A 20,450-nucleotide genomic window follows, 5' to 3' on the forward strand; every position below is an offset into this window, starting at 1 on the left:
TCACCATGTGCTTACAAATTTATCAGACAGGCTGGATTTTTTATCAGTCCTCATCCATGTACAATCAGAAAAGTTTGTTCTAATTTACATTTGGGACCCCAAAAAGAGCAATGTGAAAACAACCTTTTATCATATGTGAACAGAAAATATACATTTTTACAACCTCATGAGTATTATATTAATCTGTTGATAGATGAAATAGACTTGAAAGAGTATTTTGATTACAAAAATGGAAATTTGGTTAGCATGTCAAATAATGATACATTGGTTACTGCAAATGCAGCTCAAGTGTTCATGATAGCTAGTATATTAAGTAATTTCAAAGATGTTGCTCACATTTTAGGAGTCAATAAAGTGACAGATAATTGTTTGCATCAGTGGATCAGAAAAATTATTCTAGAACTGGAAGAAATAGGATTTAAAGTTGTTTCTGTAATTTCAAATAATAATTCTATTAATAGAAAAGCCATGTCTTTATTTGCTGATCCTCCAGATGTTACTTTTATGTATAAACACCCTAAAGATATGACTAGAACTTTATTCTAGGTTATTGATCCAGTGCATATAATGAAATGTATATGCACTGGTTGAAGCAAAGAGAGCAGACCTCCACGGTTTATCCGACATTTGAGGGAGATGATAATGTCATTCATTATGCTTGTTTTGATACTTTACTAAAAATGTATGATCTCGAACATGATAAATTGGCAAAGTATTGCCATGGTCTTTCATTAAAGGCTTTGCGTCCCAATGCTTTTGAAAAACAAAATGTGAAACTGGTATTGCAAATTTTCAATGATCTCACTTCAGAGTCTCTTCTAACTCTAGGCCCTAATCATTTGCTTCCTCACTATAGAGAAACAGCTGTTTACATCAACATCTTTGTAAAATGGTGGAAAATTGTTAATGTTAAAACACCTGGCAAAGAAAATAGGTTAAATGATGATTTCATGTGTCCCATAACAGAATATGCAGCTGACATCAAAATTGTATATCTTAAAGAAATGTTACAATAGCTAGAAAAATGGAAGAAAATGAATATAAGTTATCCAAAAGGTTCATTGATGAAAGAAATCCATTTGGCTCTAACACAAACTACAGAAGCACTTATACATTTGTCCAAATATTGTTTAAGTGAGATGAATTATTTGTACTTTTTACCTGGTAAGTTTCAAACTGACCTCCTAGAAGATAGGTTTGGACAGTACAGACAATTAAGTGGTGGCCAATATAATATCAGTATTAGACAAGTGTATAAAGTTGAGAAGAAACTTTGTTTACAATCCGTAATCAGATTAAACTTAAAGTCAGATGTTTTTGGTGCAATAAGCTTCAATGAAATAAAAGATGTCTTCTCCGAGCCTCCACGAATTATCAAGCACATACTGGTACCTCCCTTATTTAATGAAATTTATGTAACTTTGGCAAAAATTGAAAATTACAATGAAGATTTGCCTATTTTGACATACATTGCAGGGTACTGTTGCTATTCCCTACTGAAAAAGATAAAATGTAAATTTTGTAAAGATATGTTGGTGTTAAATGAGGTTTTAGAAAATGAAGAATTGTATCCCTTAATAACAAATATTAGTCGAGGTAAACTCCTCTTTTCTCAGTCTCATGTCATCAGTGTTGTTGTTGTTGTTACATATTTAATTATGAAAAAAATTTGTGAAAAATTTGAATCGAATTTTCTCAAAGTACAAAACCAAAAAGAGTTAGTTACATGTCTCACTTTAAATTCAATTGTCTCTAGTGAATTACTTTGGGAAGGATACTATTGTGAAAATTTTCATTTGACTGAAGATATTTGTAAGAAAACAGTATGGATTTCAACAAACATTTTTTTAAATAATTACTGTAGAAAAAAAAATCAGACCATTACCAAAGATGCAGTACCTAGGAAGAAGGTTGGTAGGTTGGTTTTTGTTTTTTGGCACAAGAGCCATATAGGCTATGCTGCGCCAGGGCTAATGGTAAAAAAATTTTCAACATGATAAATAAATAAGTAAATAAATAACAACAAAAATAAATATACACATAATAAGTACAAAAAAATAACAACACACAAAAATGTGATAAATATATAAATAAATAAATAATTAAATCTCTTTCTACGAATTAGTGACTTTTAAAAAGTCCAGTACATTATACCGATTTGGCCTCTGGCCCAGAATCTCTTTAAAACTTGCATTTCCAAAATGCTGTCTACGCCTGATCTCAAAGGCAGAGATATCGAGCAGTATGTGTTTAACACTTAGACAGCAATTGCAATACTGGCATACTGGTTGCTCTTCGCCGTTCAAAAAGTATTGATGAGTCAACCGAGTATGTCCAATCCACAGACGACAAAAAATAACCTCAGATCTCCTGTCATAAGGTTTCTTGTGTGTCCAGTTTTCTATCATAGGTTTGATCTCATGTAGTTTATTGTAAACTTGTGAATTCCACATATTTTGCCAACTCTCTGCTAGTCGTTTTTTAACAACTAGCTTCAAATCATCTCCTTCAATATACATTGTATGCTGAGAAGAACTTCCTGACTTTGCAGCTTTATCAGCTTCTTCATTTCCCCTTATACCTTTATAACCCGGGACCCAACAAAATTTTACGAAAATACTACTCGCACAAAGATGGCAAAACAGTTTATAGATTTTAATAACTACAGAATAAAAACTAGGATCACATGAGATCAACGCCTGAAGTGCACTAACTGAGTCAGTGTAAATCACGCAGCAACGATAACCCTTTCTGATTACATACTTTAAGGCTAGGTGAATAGCCTGCAGCTCTGCAGTAAAGATAAATGAATTCGATTAAATTTGTTCTGCCATAATTTCATCTTGGCAGACAAAGGCTGAGCCAACGTCGTCTTCCAATTTCGATCCATCGATGTAAATAGGAATTAAATTTCTGTCACTTTGTTGAATTACTGCAAAGTGCTGTCTATATACGTAATCTGGTGTGGTTTCTTTGGGGAACTGATTTAAGCTTAAATCAACATTTATCTTTGGGGTTGACCACGGTGGAATACTATTAACCTCAACCCGTGAAATGTTGCTTGTATTAAGGTCAATCGTGCTGCTTATATTCTCCATTCTAATGGGGAATGAAGGGACACTACTTCAGCGAGCTTCAAATACTCTTTTCGGCAGAGTATCTAATACTGTACCATCAACTGAAGGTTTAGTACAAGATTGATGTTTTATATAATAAAAAAAAGACAATTGTTCTCTCCTGAGAGATAGTGGAAGCTCATAAGCATTCACGTACAAACTTTGGACAGAAGAAGTTCGAAATGCACCAGTGCACAAACGTAATGCTTGATGATAGATTGGATCCAGCATCCAAAAAGTAGATTCTCGCGCAGAGCCATAAACAATGCATCCGTAAGCCAGCTTTGAGCGAACAAAAGCCCTGTATATCCTGAGCATAAAACTTTTGTTTGCTACCCATGATAAGCAGCATAGTACCTTTAGAAGGTTCAGAGATTTTAAGCATCTACTCTTCAAATTGCGTAAGTGTGATAAAAACATCAGTCTAGGGTCAAATATAACTCCCAAGAACTTTGTCTCGTTGACCATTGGGATTTTGACCCCATTTAGGTAAATTTCAGGGTCCAAGTGCAAACCACGCCTTCAAAGAAAGTGGATGCACAAGGTCTTCTCTATGTTGAAACTAAAACAATTAATCTTTGACCAATGGTCTATGCGATTTAGGGAGGTTTGCATTTGTCTCTCGATGAAACTCATGTTGCCAGACTGGCAAAAGATCTGAAAGTCATCCACATACAAAGAGTGTTTCACACTAGGGAAAAGACAGTTAGCTATGCTATTAATTTTGATTAGGAACAGAGTCACACTCAAAATAGAGCCTTGAGAAACACCTTCTTCTTGTGTGAAAGGCCTAGATAAAGTGTTGCCCATCCTGACATGGAATCTTCGATTCTGTAGGAAGTTTTTTTATAAAAATTGGCAAGTTACCTCTTGATCTGAATTGGTACAGATCACAAAGTATCCCATATTCCCAACATCGATCATAGGCCTTCTCTATGTCGAAAAACACAGACACTAAGTGCTGTCGTCTAACAAACGCTTCACGTATATAGATGTTTCAAGGTTAACCAAATTGTCGGAGGTACTTCTGTTCCTACAAAATCCACTCTGATGTGGTGAGAAATAGTTCTTTTCCTCTGGGAGAAACATTAGGCGTCTGTTTACCATTCTCTCAAAGAGTTTACACAGGCAACTGGTCAGAGAGATCAGTCTGTAATTAGAGGGATTCTTGCAGTCTTTACCAGGTTTTGAAATGGGGATAATAATTGATAGTTTTCAAGAGTCAAGAAAAGTATGTTCTGTCCATATTCTGTTAAACAGACTCAGAACATTACAAAAAGAATTGTCTAAAAGATTTTTAATCATGCTGTAGTGGATTTTATCTGGGCCTACAGCAGTATTTCCCGAGCGAGAAATCGCTGTATGTAGTTCTGTGCTGGTGAATGGCACATTATATTCCTCATTAGATGAGGTGTGAAAGTTTAAATATTGTTTTTCACTTTGGGCTTTATAAACCTGAAAATTCCTTCAATACATAATATTGCTAGATGAATAAGAAAACGTTTCACCCAACATATCAGCAAATACCCTGTATATCGCTGATTATTGTGCCATTATTTTCCAGCATGGACAGAGTGAGAAGCATATTTCCCATTGATTTTATGGATTTTATCCCAGACTGCTTTTGAGCTAGTAGATGATGTTATACTAGAAACATACTTCTTCCAAGAATCCCTTTGGCTTTGCCTTCTTATTCTTCTGGCATTTGCCTTTGCTTTTCGAAAAGCAACTAAATTTGTAGCAGTGGGGTATCTTCTGAAAATCCCCCATGCTTTCTTTTGTGCTTTATATGCTGCCTTGCAATTCTGGTTCCACCATGGTTTCAGATGCTTTGGGTATCTGGTTGATGTTTTTCCTATTGTATTTTTGGCTGCCTGAATTACACTAGAAGTGACAACTTTAACCCCTCAGTTCCCATTGACGAGATAACTCGTCAAGCGTGGACTCACGCGGTGTCTCCATTAAAGAGATAACTCGTCCAAGTTTCAAAATTCGTTCCTGTTCTCCCTATGGACGATATAAGTCGACCAAAGCTTATTTTACCTTCTATTGGATGTTTTCTATGACATCAGAAAATTTTGAAATCATACACCCAATAAAAGTTTAAATTTTGGACAATTTTTGCAGTCCCCACCTATTGAAAGTGTATAGATGATTGAAAATTTTGTGATGTATTTGAATGTTTACGGTAACTGATGCACATCTGTCTACAAACCGGTCTTCCCCTGCGATTTGTATGAGAATATCCCGCTAATGGCTATAAACAGCTGTTCTCAAGGACATTACGCTAACTACACCGAACAGCGGCGCGTGTCACGTGATCCGTCACGATTTTTTTTTTATTTGAAAGACAATTCGTTTTTAAATAATATGCAGTAAACAAAATTAAGTTATATGTTAAAATTTTTTAGAAATCTAATTCATAAATTGGTGTATTAAATGTTTTTTTAATTTTTTGTGGAAGTTTTTCCTGTAAAACACAAAAAAATAATGTTAGGTTAATGATGTTAAGATTAGCATATAATATAAGTAATAACAAGAAAATTAAAAAAAATTATCAGAAAATAACGTAATATAATCGAGTATTTGCAGTAACTAGTTCAGACGTGTGTAGAAAACCTACTTCCCCTCAGGCTGTTGTTGGGAACAACCCGCAAAAGCTTACAATCAGCTGTTTTCAAGGTCGTCCAGATGTTTATCTGTACTGAAGCTTCTATTGAATGTCTCTTTGCCAGTATTGTGTTACATAAAAAATAATAAGTTTCTAAATAATACATTATAAAATAAATGAAGATTTATACTAAAATTTTTTATAAATTTATTTTATAAAATGGTGTATTATAAATTATTTTGATTTTTTGTGGGAGCTTATTGTAAAGCTTTTTATGTCAAATAATGTCTCAACAAATACAGAAATAAACCAATTACAGTTCTAAAAAGATTACTATTGATTTTATCAGCCAATAATCTGTCTTCTTACTGCTAATTACTTTACAATGGTAAGGGACTGACTTTTCCGAAATATTTATGACCTGGAATGGTGAGAAAACATTTATTGGTTCAAACAAATACAAGAAAGCAAATCGAAGCTTAGATAGCTACGAACTTCATTTCATTTTTTANGTTGAATATATTCTTGCAGTTACTATTTTTTTTTATTTTTATCTAAAATCATTTGATCTAATTTTATCTATAAAACACAAATTTACAATAATATTTACATGTATTATTGCAAATTTGTGTTATTTGAATTATTGTAAATTTATTTCGAAAAAACCGTAGAATAAAAATAAATCAATAGGTTTTATTTTCTGATTTTATAATGTAAAGTAATTTGTTGTCTTCTGTACTAAGCGAACTGCACTTTTCTAGAGCCTCAGGGTGTAAAATGTCTTTGTTTACAATATACTATTTCTCTCTTTGTAAGAAACTCCAGGGGGTAGTGTGGGTCAAGCAATGTGGGACAAATAAAATCTTTTTCTGATAATAAGCTAATGAAAAATGTTCATATACAGAATTTTTATAAAAACTCTGCATTCTTTTATCAAAAACATGATGTTTTGCAGGAAAAGCACTTTTACGGATGCAAGTATTTTTACAAATGTGGTATTTTCTTTCAAATTCGCGCTACATTCACTCTGTTTTTTGTTTTCTAGCAAAGTCATATTACAGTTTACCGTAGTTTTGTATTTTGTTTATCACGAATTTGAAATTATAATAAAATTTGAAATTTCCGAACAAAACAGAAAATAATATATTTATTTATATAAATTCGCTAAAAATATCGTAGATTTATTAGTCACACACATCCTTTGTTCAAAAACAAAACAAACCACAGCCTTTTAGCTACAGCAAGTAAGAAGATATTGCCATTATTCACACTACTTCTCTAATTACTCTCCCAGCGGGGAGTGGATGAGTCATCTGAGGATGGAAGTCCACACAAGTTTTCTTAGCAATAATGTATAAGAAACATTATTTTTATATTATTTCGACGATTTTTACAATAATCGACTATACTACACAATTTCGCATGCAATTCTTTACATATTTTCTCATATTATGTAACAGCGAAAGGAAGGGTTCACTTTCCCAAATAACTTATAACTTCACAGTTCTAAAATAATGTTTACTAACCTAAATACTAAGAATAAATTTGTGAACCGCCAGGGAAGTCGGGGACGGTCTCACTTGTCAAGATGATATGTTACGATAGTCATTCCTAGTGTCGGGACTTCTGCTCTATGTCGGTCGAGTGGAGGGAGAGTAATCGGGGTCGACGATAAGGCGTAGACCGTATATGAGTAAAGGAGTATACCATTTAACAATTAAAACAAGAATTTATTAAAATAAACAAGATTGACAAAAATTACAAACACTAATCTCGACGCTAAAATGCCTAAGAGCTAGAGAGAGAGAAAGTTTACACGGATTTTCTTACCTTTTTGTAGGTTTCCATAACGATTCGAGTTCAGTAATGTCACACACATCCTATAAATGGGTTTTTAGAGTAATTCGAATTGGCACAATTATAAAAGTTCGCGACTAATCAGCTACAAACATATACAAACGATCATAAATAATTATGTAAAGTTTCTTTTTCCCGTCTTTCAATGTTCGTCGTTTGCACGTGGTCCTTCCTTCTTGACCTTCTAGAAGCCTGTCACAAAAGTATTCGATGTTGGAGGTTCGGAATTTATGGCGGGTTCGGAAGTTCAACTCGACGATATCCGATGTCGTCACGTGATCGGTTGTTATAGGAGATAAAGGTTATAGGTGTTCCCGGGACTAAAATAAATGACGACATTTGGATAAGTATAAACTTTTGTGCAAGTCGAGCTGCAGGCTGTAGGAGAACAATAGAATGTTGATAGTTATGAAAGGAGGGCTTCAAATGTTTTCGACTAAGATCGTTTTTTTCAATCCGTTATATAGCAGAAGAAAAAATAATTACATTTTTAGAATAATAAATTCCAGATTTCACAAATTAGCTAATTAGAGCTAAAAAATGCTATAGAAAGAAGCAATTTTATAGGGATTGTTTCCAAATTATAAAGATTGTTTACTCACCTAAATACTGTCTGAGAACAATAAATTAGCTAATTAGCAATTGTTTACATATTTCAAAGATATGTTTACTCACCTAAATACTGTCGATGAACGATAAATTAGCTAATTAGAGCTAAAAAACGACAGAAACAAGCAATTTTATAACGATTGTTTACATATTACTTAGTGGGATGGCACTTAGCGGAAACTTGACCTCTACTGTTTTCACAGGTGGCTGATTCGTTGACCTAATATCAACATAGACAGAAAGTAACCAACTACAGTATAACAGAAGTTGACTATCAATTTTATCAGCCAATAATCTGCCTCCTCGCCTCTAATTACTTTACACTGGGAGAGGACGGTATTTCACAAAATATTTATGGCCCGGAGGTGGTAACAAAATGTTTATTGGTTGATACAGTCAAAAGACACATACAAGTAAGCAAATCAAAGCTTAGATCGCTACAGACTTGATTACAGTTTCTACAAAACTCCTCCTTCCCATGTTATATCTATGGAACACCCTTCTTTTGTTTATTGGATGAAACAAACCTTTGTTCACATGCCGGTTGAGCTGTAATTCGTATATTATAGCTAATTGACTATCCTTCAACGAATAAGCATAAAGTCGGGTTTGTGGGGTGGGAATTTTCATGCAAAAAGCCATGCCTTCTAAGAGATTCTTCGTCAGCTACAAACATATACAAACGATCATAAATAATTATGTAAAGTTTCTTTTTCCCGTCTTTCGATGCTTGTCGTTTGCACGTGGTCCTTCCTTCTTGACCTTCTAGAAGCTTCTGTATTGACCTTTTGTTCCACGCCTTATTGTTTCAACCGCTTCCGGTTTTGGAGGAGTAACTACACCTTTACAATTATTCTCATTTATTTCTACCTGAGTTCAGTAAATTTATATGTATATTCATACTGTTTTACGTTTATAAATGTTCTTCCAGAATCATCCAACTATAAGCCTTTCTAAAAACAAAGTACTTCCGGATTATTATAATACTTCGGTAATACATAAAAAAAATAATACATGTATTATCATTCATATAATAAGATAATAATCGTTTATTATAGTGTTCTTTTATTATAATAGTATAAAATAACAAACGAAATCAAGTATACACCATCGATATACACAAAAGTGTGTTGACCTAGATTTACAAAATTCAACCCCCCCAAACCAGTCGCGTTGTAAACTATAAGCCATATTCTATCTCTATATCGGTTTACAAGGCTGCAGGTTATATATGTATATGTAGGGATAGTTATTGAGATAGAGATATAGAAATGACAATAATTCAGCGTTAGTAACCATATTACTAGAATGATAATATTCTCGCCTTCATAACTACATTTTGTCTTTTCTCACTTACTTTTAACTTTAAATAATATATAAATATATATTTTTATTAATAATTATGTAATTTTAATTTTTATTCATTTATTTTATAGTATTTCTTTATGCGTAAATGTATTACTTTATATCACATTATTATTTTTATTTTTCAATACTATAAATAATATTGTATTTTATTATTGTAATCATTTAATATATGTTTTCATATCAATAAATTTATATTTATTTTATGTTTTGTCATGTTTTTGTTTTTAAATTATTTTTAAAGCTAACCAACGAATGGCATCTTTCCTGCACGCTAGCGAAGCACGCGGGAAAGCCACCGTTCCAGGCTGCAGGTACCCCCTGTAAAGTTGGCTATCCAGAGGAAAAGCTGCCATATAGGAACCAATTTTTGCCAAATTGGAAAAATCGAAAATACCACTTATTTTCAATAGAAATGAAGAATTTTTTTTATGTAATAATAATGGGCTGGATTACAGAATAATATTTTTTTCTATTAAAAGGGAATGAAGGGGTTAACTGCATCATTGATATCGGCAATATTCACCATATCCTCAGTGATATTCGCCATTAAAAAAAAAACAGGCCAATCGGCTGTTTCAAGTTTCCAGCGTGGTGGACAAGCCGTTACACAGCTTTCTCTGCCTTGATATTTTAGAAATATTGGGAAGTTGTCACTAGAGAGTGGATTAGATCCAACCTCCCACGTAAATGCAGAAAACAGATTTGGACTTGCTAATGATAAATCAATGGCAGTGAATGTTCTTGTTGGGGAATGGTAATATGTCACTTCTCCAGTATTAAATAAATACAGTTGATGATTACATATAAATCTCTCAATGGTCCTGCCTCGACAGTTAATGTCAGGACTACCCCACATAGGATTGTGACCATTGAAATCACCAAGTAAAAGGAATGGAGTCGGCAGCTGTTTAACCAAGGCATCCAATTCATCCTCATTGACTCTGACATCTGGTGGCAAGTATATCGAACAAACTGTGACAGTTACTCCAATAGAAATTCTTGCTGCCACGGCTTGCAAATCAGTGGTTATTTGTACCGGTAAGAATGGAATGTGATTTGAAATTAGAATAGCCACACCACCACTAGCACGGTTGTGGCTATCATTATCTGATCAAATCCTTTTAAAGAGATTTTCTCTCCAGGTTTTACACGAGTTTCCCAGAGTGCTACACAGAGACGGGGTAGATGATGTCAAGTGTTTAACATCAGTAAAGTTGTTGCGGAAACCACGACAGTTCCACTGGATTATTTTGTAATCCATTATATGTTTGATGCAGCATTTTTAGCAAGAGTATCCCTCTTTAATTTAACAGGGGGTTTTTCTTTAGGGGGTGACGTTGGGTTTTTTCACCTCCATATTAGGCTCTTCGTCAGCGATATCAGAGAACTCACTCATGGATTGATTCTCTGATCTTTTAGATTTAGCGAAAGCTGCTTTTAATTTTTGTTTGTTAAGTGGGTTCTTATTTGCTTTCTTTGAACCCACATCTCTGGTTACTACCTCTGCTTTAAGAAGTGGTGTTTTTGTCTTGGTACTCTCCTTTTCTTCGGTTTCTGTTGATTGGATTAGAAAACATTTTACATAGCAAGTAAGAGATTCTTTTGGGGGAACAGAAATATCTGTTTGAACTCCACATGTCTTTGTGGATTTCAAAACAGGTGCAAATGTCTTCTGTTTCAAAGGTGCACTTAAAGTGACCTTGCGCCAAGCCTCTGGGTAAGGTAGATTGTTAACTGTTTTCACGCGCTGAATCTCTTTCTCTCTCTGCCATGCAGGGCATTTTCAAAAGTAGGAAGGATGTGCATTGTTGCAGTTAACACAGCATGGGGTACAGGTAAACTCAGTACTCTCGTGACCTTCAGCCCCACACTGTGCACATACACTCTTGCCACGGCAGGATGTCTGTGAATGTCCAAACTGCTAGCATTTGAAGTAGCGCAGCGGGTTTGGAATGTATGGTCACACTGGGCAACACAGATATCCTGCTGTAATTACAGATGGCAAAGTCAGCTTGTTAAATGTCAAAATAAAATGTTTAATAGGTATCACCCTGCCATCTCAACGAATAAATATGCGTCGGATGTTAGTGACATCTTGATCCAAAAGGCAATCAATATATCTGATTCATCTTCTGACATCAAATCTGCCAGATATCACACCACGTGATGAGTTTAGACTTCCGTGTAGTGTGACTGTGACTTCAATGTCTCCCAATTTCTTTGCAGCTAAAAGTTTTGCTGACTGTTGAGGTGAAACAGTTTCTACAAGTAAATCTCCTGACCTCAATTTTTTTTGTTTTTTCAGGTGCCCTATCGTTGATTCAAATAAGTTCTGAATCAAAAAAGGGAAAGGGAAGCATTTCGACAAAGGTTTCTCTCCAGTAGCATGTACTATCAAGTAGGATGGCTGACTGGCAATGTTTTCATTGGTTTCTTTTGGTTTCTCTTTATTTTTGGAGTTTTAGGATCCATGATTAAAAAATAATATTTCAGCTCCTAGTGATCCCACCCACCATGGGGCACAACAAGGGGATGCCATCACATGGGAGATTCCCATAGACCGTCACACTAGGGTTTCCCAGGAGCTATACCCTCACAATGCAGTCAAGAAGAGCACATCTTGTCTGACGTATCCACCCAATCTGCATCGATCAGTTGACTCCAAGCCGAGGTCAAGAATGACTCAACGACCAGCCAACTGACTCAAACGAAGCCTGATTTGAGCCTCCCGTTTATCCGAAGCAGGGGCCAAAGCAGTGTGTTGGGGATGTTATGTTGCCCTTCAACTACCAGGATCCCCCTTTCCAGCATATGGGATACCATGCATGGCAAACACGTGGGTGGGCGTTCAGATTGCAGGGATGGTATAAAAAAGTTACTAAACAAACTCTGGGAGGTCCCCTTATCACAAACAAAAACCTACATCGAGGGGTGGGCGAGGTCAGTCTATAGATGTAAGATTAGTGAATATTGTTTATAACCATACTTTTTCTTAGTTACTTTCATGGTTTCATTTACATTTCATGTTTGAGATGAATACGACTTTTACTTCAAATAATACAGGCTCATTCAGTTTAGCTACAATGCGGTTATATTTTATTCTATTTTACCTCTGAAAAGTTTCTTTTCTTATTATAAATTTTATTTTAAACATCCGTCTTGTGCATATAAAATGAAATAAATTTAAAGAAAAGTGGGATGTAATGAGAAGATGCACTTCTTTTTAATGTTACTCATACTCGGCATGCTTCGTATATGCTGTAATTCTATCGTATTTAACACTAAATGCGGTTCGACAAATGATGCAACGAGCCGATCGAATAACATCGTCATTACAATTTAACTAAGTTTTGAATTTAATCACTCAAGCCAAATATTCCTATATGCATAATTTGAGTAATAGAAGAATCAAATGAATGCCTAGTCTGATTCATCTTAAAAAAGCAGTAAATTTAGTACAAACAATTATTTATTGGAATTCATATCCAAAATAGAAAGCATTAGCAATTAACCATGTTTAATAATAATAAAAGAAAACAATGANACCATTATATAACCATGTTTATTTTATTTTATTGTTTGTAGTAAGCCAAGAAATTTTCAAGTTTTGTTCCTGATAGGCCAAACTTTCGAAACATAATATAAATGTATCGTTTGCGTCGGACATCTGTGATTGACGTGGCCTTCTACCAAATCGCGTACGTCAGACATATATGTCTGACATGGCTCATGTAGAACTTAGCGTCAGACACATATGACTGACATGGCGATTAACGTGTTAATGTCAGAGAAGTTGTTGCAGAAACCACGACAGTTCCATTGGATTATTTTATAACCCATTATGTGTTTGAGGCAGCATTCTTTGCGAGGGTATAACTCTTTAATTTAACAGGCAGTTTCTCTTTTGGAGGTGACTTTGGTTTTGAAACCTCCATATAAGGCTCTTCATCAGATATGTCAGAAAACTCGCTCATAGATTGAGCATCTGATTTTTTTGAGACTTTAGAGAGGGCTGCTTTCACTCTGTTTGTTAAGTGGGTTCTTACTGGCTTTTTTAGAACCCACATTTCTGGTTGTTACTCCCATTTTAGTTACACTGGATTTAGTCTTTGTGTTCTCCTTTTCTTCTGATTGTGCAGATGCGATCAATAAGCATTTTGCATGGCGACTAAGAGATTCACTTGGGGATACAAAAATATCTGTTTGAACTCCACATGTCTTAGTAGATTTCAACATACTAGCGAATGTCTTCTGCTGCAATGGTGCACTTGGAGTGACCATGCGACAGGCCTCTGGGTATGATACATTTTTTACAGTTTTCACCCGTTGAATCTCCTTTTCTCTTTGCCATGCAGGGCATTTCCTGGAATAGGCAGGATGGGCATCTTTACAGTTCACACAGTGTGGTGTACTTTTACATTCAGTACTGTCGTGACCTTCAGTACCACACTGTGCACATAAGCTTTTGCCTCGGCAGGAAGTCTGGGAATGTCCAAATCGCTGGCATTTGAAGCAACGCAGCAGATTTGCAACGTATGGACAAACAGGGCAGCGCAGATATCCTGCCGTAACGAAGGATGGCAATGTTGGATTGTCGAAAGTGAGAATTAGATGTTTTGTGAGTATCAACTTACCATCTCGACAGATCGAAATGCGTCAGACAGAAGTGACACCTTGGTCCAACAAGCCAATCTGAATGTCTGATTCGTCTTCAGACATCAAATCGAACTCAGATATCACACCACGTGATGAGTTCAAACTTCTGTGTGGTGTGACAAATATTCCCATGTCTCCAAGTCTTCATTGTTGAAAGCTTTGTTGTTTGTTGAGGAAAGGCTGTTTCCACTAGTAATTCCCGACCTCAATTTTTGTATCTTTTTTAAATGCCCAATGGTTGATTCAAAAAGCTTTTGAATCAAAAAAGGAGAACACTTAGCGAGGGGTTTTTCTCCAGTTGCGTGCACTATTAAGTAAGCAGGTTGGCTGGAGGTATTTTCTTTTCTCGTCGATATTGTCACTTTGTCAAAATGTTTGGAATTTTTTGGGTCCATGATTAACGTTTAATGACCCCACCCACCATGGGGCCCAACAAGGGGATGCCGTCACATGGGAGTCTCCCATAGACTGTCACACCAGGGTTTTCCAGGTGCTATACCATCAAAATACAGTCGAGAAGAGCACATCTTGTCTGACATGTCCGCCCAATCTGCATCAATCAGTTGACTCCAGGCCGAGGTCAAATGACTCAACGACCAGCCGATTCACTCAAACAGAACCTGATTTGAGCCTGCCGTTTATCCGAAGCAGGGGCCAAAGCAATGTGTTTGGGACGTTATGTTGTCCATCGATTACCGGGGTACCACACACGGCAAACACGTGGGTGGGCGTTCAAATCCCAGGGATGGTAGAGAAGAGTTACTAAACCATCTCTGGGAGGTCCCCTCACCATGGACAGGAACATACATCAATATCATCATCATTACGTTTTAACTAAGTTTTGAATTTAATCACTCAAGCCAGGTGTTCCTATATGCATAATTTGAGTAAAAGAAGAATCAAATGAATGCCTAGTCTGATTCATCTTTAAAAAGCAATTTTTGAAACTCAAAACACCAGTAAATTTAGCACAAACAATTATTTATTGGAATCCATATCCAAAATAGAAGACATTGGCAATTAACCATGTTTAATGATAATATTGATAAAAGAAAACAACGAAGTTATTACATTATTTTGTTTCCATGTCAAATAATATCATCAATCCAATAATACCATCAACCTGTATTGGAGAATAATACCATCCGTCGTCTAAATGGTAAGAGAAATGTTTCGTTCGTTTAGCATATTATACTGTACTTCGTTTAGCGAACATACGAAAGTGTTGCTTTTCTATATGTATTTTTTATGTATCTATACTATAATTAAATTTTTGATATTATCCTGCATTCCAGATTATCGAGTGCTGGAATAACTGACTCCCACTGTATTATATTCTTACATATTTAATAGGAATCAAACAACATTCTTGTTTGTCCACATTGCGAAAAAACTTACAACAAGAAGCAGATATGAAGATCATATGATATCTCACAGTGAAAGTCGAAATTATATATGCGTATTCTGCGATAAAAGGTGTAAATACAAGAGAGATGTAATATCTCATATGAGAACTGATCATGTGACAGATATAATAGGTAATAATGTTACATAATGAAAATATTTAAAATTTTATTAAATATTTTTATTAATCTTCCAGAGTGTCGACAACAACAAAACNATGCATAATTTGAGTAATAGAAGAATCAAATGAATGCCTAGTCTGATTCATCTTAAAAAAGCAGTAAATTTAGTACAAACAATTATTTATTGGAATTCATATCCAAAATAGAAAGCATTAGCAATTAACCATGTTTAATAATAATAAAAGAAAACAATGAAGTTATTACATTATTTCGTTTCCATGTCGAATAATACCATCAATCTGTATTGGAGAATAATACCATCCATCTGTCGTTGAAATGGTAAGAGAAATCTTTCGTTCGTTTAGCATATTATACTGTACTTCTTTTAGCAAACATACGAAAGTGTTGCTTTTCTATATGTATTTTTTGTGTGTCTGCACTATAATTAAATTATTGATATTATCCTGCATTCCTGATTATTGAGTGCTGGATTAACTGACTCCCACTGTATTATATTCTTACATATTTAATAGGAATCAAACAACATTCTTGTTTGTCCGCATTGCGGAAAAATGTTCACAACCAGAAGCAGATACGAAGATCACATGATCTCACACTCTGAAATTCGAAATTATGTATGTGTATTCTGCGATAAAAGGTATAAATACAAAACAGGTGTAATATCTCATATGAGAACTGATCATGTGACAGATATGATAGGTAATAATGTTACATAATGTAAATATTTAAAATTTTATTAAATATTTTTATTAATCTTCCAGAGTGTCAACAACAAAAAAACAAGAGAACAAAGTGAGTAATAAATACTATTAGGAGGTTTAATATACAAAATTTTATTAAACACTTTTGTTAATTTTTCAGCGTAAAGAGGATAGCAAAGAAAACGTAGTAAGTAATACTTTTAAAAAGGTGAAAAATATACAACATTTTATTAAACACTATTCTTAACCTTTGAGCGTATGGAGGACAGCAAAAAAAACAAAGTAAGTAACACTTTAAAAAAATTTAAAATATACGAAATTTTACTAAATATTTGTATTAATGCGTCTTACAGAATTCGAATGACAACGTTGTAAAAGTGTCAATTTTCCCAATTTTGACTGCATTAATAGGATTATTATTATTAAATACAGAACAATTGCCATCACTTGAAGCCATTTCGACGATTTTGCAACCTCTATTCAACATATCATCAGAAATTTTAAAGAAAACAAATTAAATGACAGAAATTTTTCATTTCTACAAAATTTAAAAAAATTTGTTTTGTAAAAAATATTGTTTAATTCAAAACATTGTTTTGAATTAAATTATCTTGATTTAAAGCATACCTTGAATTTATCTTAAAGCATATCTTGAATTAAATTATCTTGATTTAAAGCATACCTTGAGTACGACCATTATTAATGTTGTACACAATTGATTATACTTTCCACTTATAAACCACTTTTGTAAAATCCTTGATTTAAAACATACTTTGGACATAACAATTATTAAAATGGTATACAATTGATTATGCTTTCCACTCATAAATCAGTTTTGTAAAATCCGTTTTACAAATTGTTATATTTTTTGATACGAATTTACATATCTTCTACAATATAATACAAATTTACATATCTGATGTCTATTATACTTTTACAGTGTATACAATTGTTGATTTATTTAACATTTTAATATTTAATATTATAAATTATTATATGAACTAATAATAATACGATGTCTTGAAGTTGGTAATTTTGATTATTTCCAGCTATCTGATAGCATGTCAGATAGCTATAGCAGCAAAAGCGAAGTGTCTGATGATGATGACAGTAGAGACAACACCTCTAGAATTTGGTGTAATGTCAGCACAGTTAACCCTCCTGCAGCTCCTCTGCAATTTTCCTTTCAGGAAACTCTAGGATGCCACTTCACTCTGGATAATTTCTTCAACCCTTTCGAGTGCTTTTTGTTATTTTTTTATTTAAATATTATGACATTGATAATAACAAAAACAAACCGCTTCTCAATGCAACAGGCACGGGCATCAACAGATATGTGGGAGCTAGTATCCATGGAAGAAACGTATATATTTATAACAATATGTATAATGGAAGGCATTCTGCACAAACTAGATAAAACAAAAGTACTGGTCCAGGAATGTACTAAATGTAGGAGTTATAAACAGTTAAGAAATCTTTTTCTTGCCATTAGTTAACATAAAAAAGTATTTACATTTCTCTGACACAGACACATTCGATCTGTAAACGCACCCAAACCCAAAACTAAACAAAATTTGGCCAATAATTGAAAATTTACATTCTAAATTCTCCACTCTCTACACAACAGAGAAAACATAACTGCTGATGAAAGTCTGCTCTTGTACAAATACCGTCTTTCATGGAAGCAGTATATTCTTAACAAACAAGCACATTTCCGTGTGAAATTTTACAACTTGTGTGAATCTTCCTCAGGGTACTTGCAGAATTTCATAATTTATACAGGTAAAGGCACTCTACTAAACATAAACAAAAAGTACAAAAATATGCCGCTAACAACACAAGTCGAGCTTACTTTGATAGACCCGTTGTTAAGCAAAGGATACTGCCTAACAACAGATAACTACAACAGATAACTACTATACATCATCACAGTTAGCAAATTATCTACTGTGAGATCCAAATAGCCCCTGGGTCTAAATGATAATTTAAAAATATAGTTTAAAATTTTGTAGAAAAATATTCTTTCGTTTTGGTGAGAAAATAACGATTTTCTAGCGTGGAAAAGCAGATAACAGAGCCACTTCTTCGACGGAAGTAGAAGCATCCTCTGTTTTTCCCTTATCTGTTAAAAATCTCGCCAAGATGGGAATCAACGACCCCTCATTTCTTCCCGTTTTCATCCGTTCATGTGGGTGAAGAACAGTACGATGATTCGTCGTGAACCAAGAGATATAGTCAGAGTTTGGCAGAGTTCGTGGAGTTCGTCCAGAGATCCCAGATGAAAAAGACGAAATCCATACAAGGTCCATAAGGCCAACGCCATAGTCATATCCTATTGAGTTAATATTGAATCAGAACATAGAAGTTATATTTTAATATCGTGAATATCAATGCCTCTCCATGAATAGGAGTATGAGAACCTTATAACTGAAGGTATATTCGACTAATACAAATACAGAAGAAGTCAACTAAACATGTTGTATGTTTATTAATGAATCGTGAGCTCTCTCTCTCGACATTGTATAAGTTAAGAGTATCCATTTCTCTATCGAAGTATATATTTAACCATTCGTTTAATTTCATTTTGTATTAAGCTTGATTTGTGTTTTCATTTACCTTCTTTATTAAATCGTTTATAGTTGTTATTGTTAAGAAATGTCTCTTGATTGTTATCAGAATCAATCCCTACACGCGTGTTAACCCGCGTGATATAAATGTGATTAACTGGTGTCACAGGAATCCTGACATAGATCTGAAACTCACAGTCCAGATTATTCTAAACCGATTTAACAGCCCTCCTAAAAAAGTTCCGTGAGCCAATCTAACGATTGCGAGTCAGTAAGAGATATAGGTATCCCACCTATACCCTTGATTCTCACACTACTAAGTTTCCAGACTGATTATTGTGGAACACTCTGCGTAACAAGAAAAAACGTTCCAAACAAAATTCAGAGAAAAAAATTGAAGAAAGGGGAGACTGGACTGTAGCAATGCAGAGGGGAAGTATTGATCCAAAAGTGGCAGGATAAAAGAATTGTTACAATGCTGTCTACATTCCACAGTCCAAAAATAATTAGTACAAAAACTCAGAGCAGAACAGAAATAATAAAACCAGAATGTGTCCTTGATCATAATCAGAGAATAGGAGGTGTTAATCTATTATAGGGTTGGCAACTAAGTGATTGCGGATTTTGTCAATAGGTGGCCTTAGCACATTTTTTTTGCTGAGTCATTGTGTTCAAAGCATTTAGCCTATATTGTTTTCTTGTTGTTTGGACTTCCACCTTTAATTTAGTAAAAAAATTGTATTGATTAGTTATTTAGTTTTGTTTTTATGCCAATTTAAAAATGGAAGAACAAGACCTGCATTTCAGACATATTTTATTGTATTATTTCCGAAAAGGCAAGAACACGTCACAAGCACACAAGAAGTTATATGCCGTATATGGGAATGAAGCCTTGAAAGAAAGGCAGTGTCAAAATTGGTTTGCCAAATTTCGTTCTGGTGATTTTTCACTGAAAAATGCTCAACGATCTGGTCGTCCAGTTAAAGTTGATGAGACCCATATCAAGGCAATTATCGATTCAGATCGTCATAGCACAACTCGTGAGATTGCACAGAAGCTCAATGTATCACATACATGCATTCAAAAAAAATTGAAACAGCTTGGCTATGTCAAGTAACTGGATTTATGGGTTCCTCATCAGCTTAAAAAAATTCATTTGACGCAACGCATTAGCATCTGCGATTCACTTCTGAAACGCAACAAGATTGATCCATTTCTGAAACGACTGATTACTGGCGACGAAAAGTGGATAGTTTATAACAACGTTAATCAGAAAAGATCATGGGTGATGCAAGATGAACCAGCCCAGACGACACCAAAAGCTGAGATTCACAAAAAAAAGATTATGCTATCAGTTTAGTGGGATTATAAAGGAATTCTGTACTTTGAACTTTTACCAAGAAACCAAACAATCAATT

At 34.4% G+C, this 20,450-nt stretch overlaps 1 pseudogene; it reads left to right on the forward strand.

The window, feature by feature from the left end:
- Positions 1-6: 6 nt before the first annotated feature.
- On the forward strand, positions 7-20,072 carry LOC111615641 (annotated as a pseudogene).
- Positions 20,073-20,450: the final 378 nt, after the last annotated feature.

Source organism: Centruroides sculpturatus, unplaced genomic scaffold, assembly GCF_000671375.1.
Source record: "Centruroides sculpturatus isolate CEXI.00-Female unplaced genomic scaffold, Cexi_2.0 scaffold2615, whole genome shotgun sequence".
Taxonomy (NCBI): Eukaryota; Metazoa; Arthropoda; class Arachnida; order Scorpiones; family Buthidae; genus Centruroides; species Centruroides sculpturatus.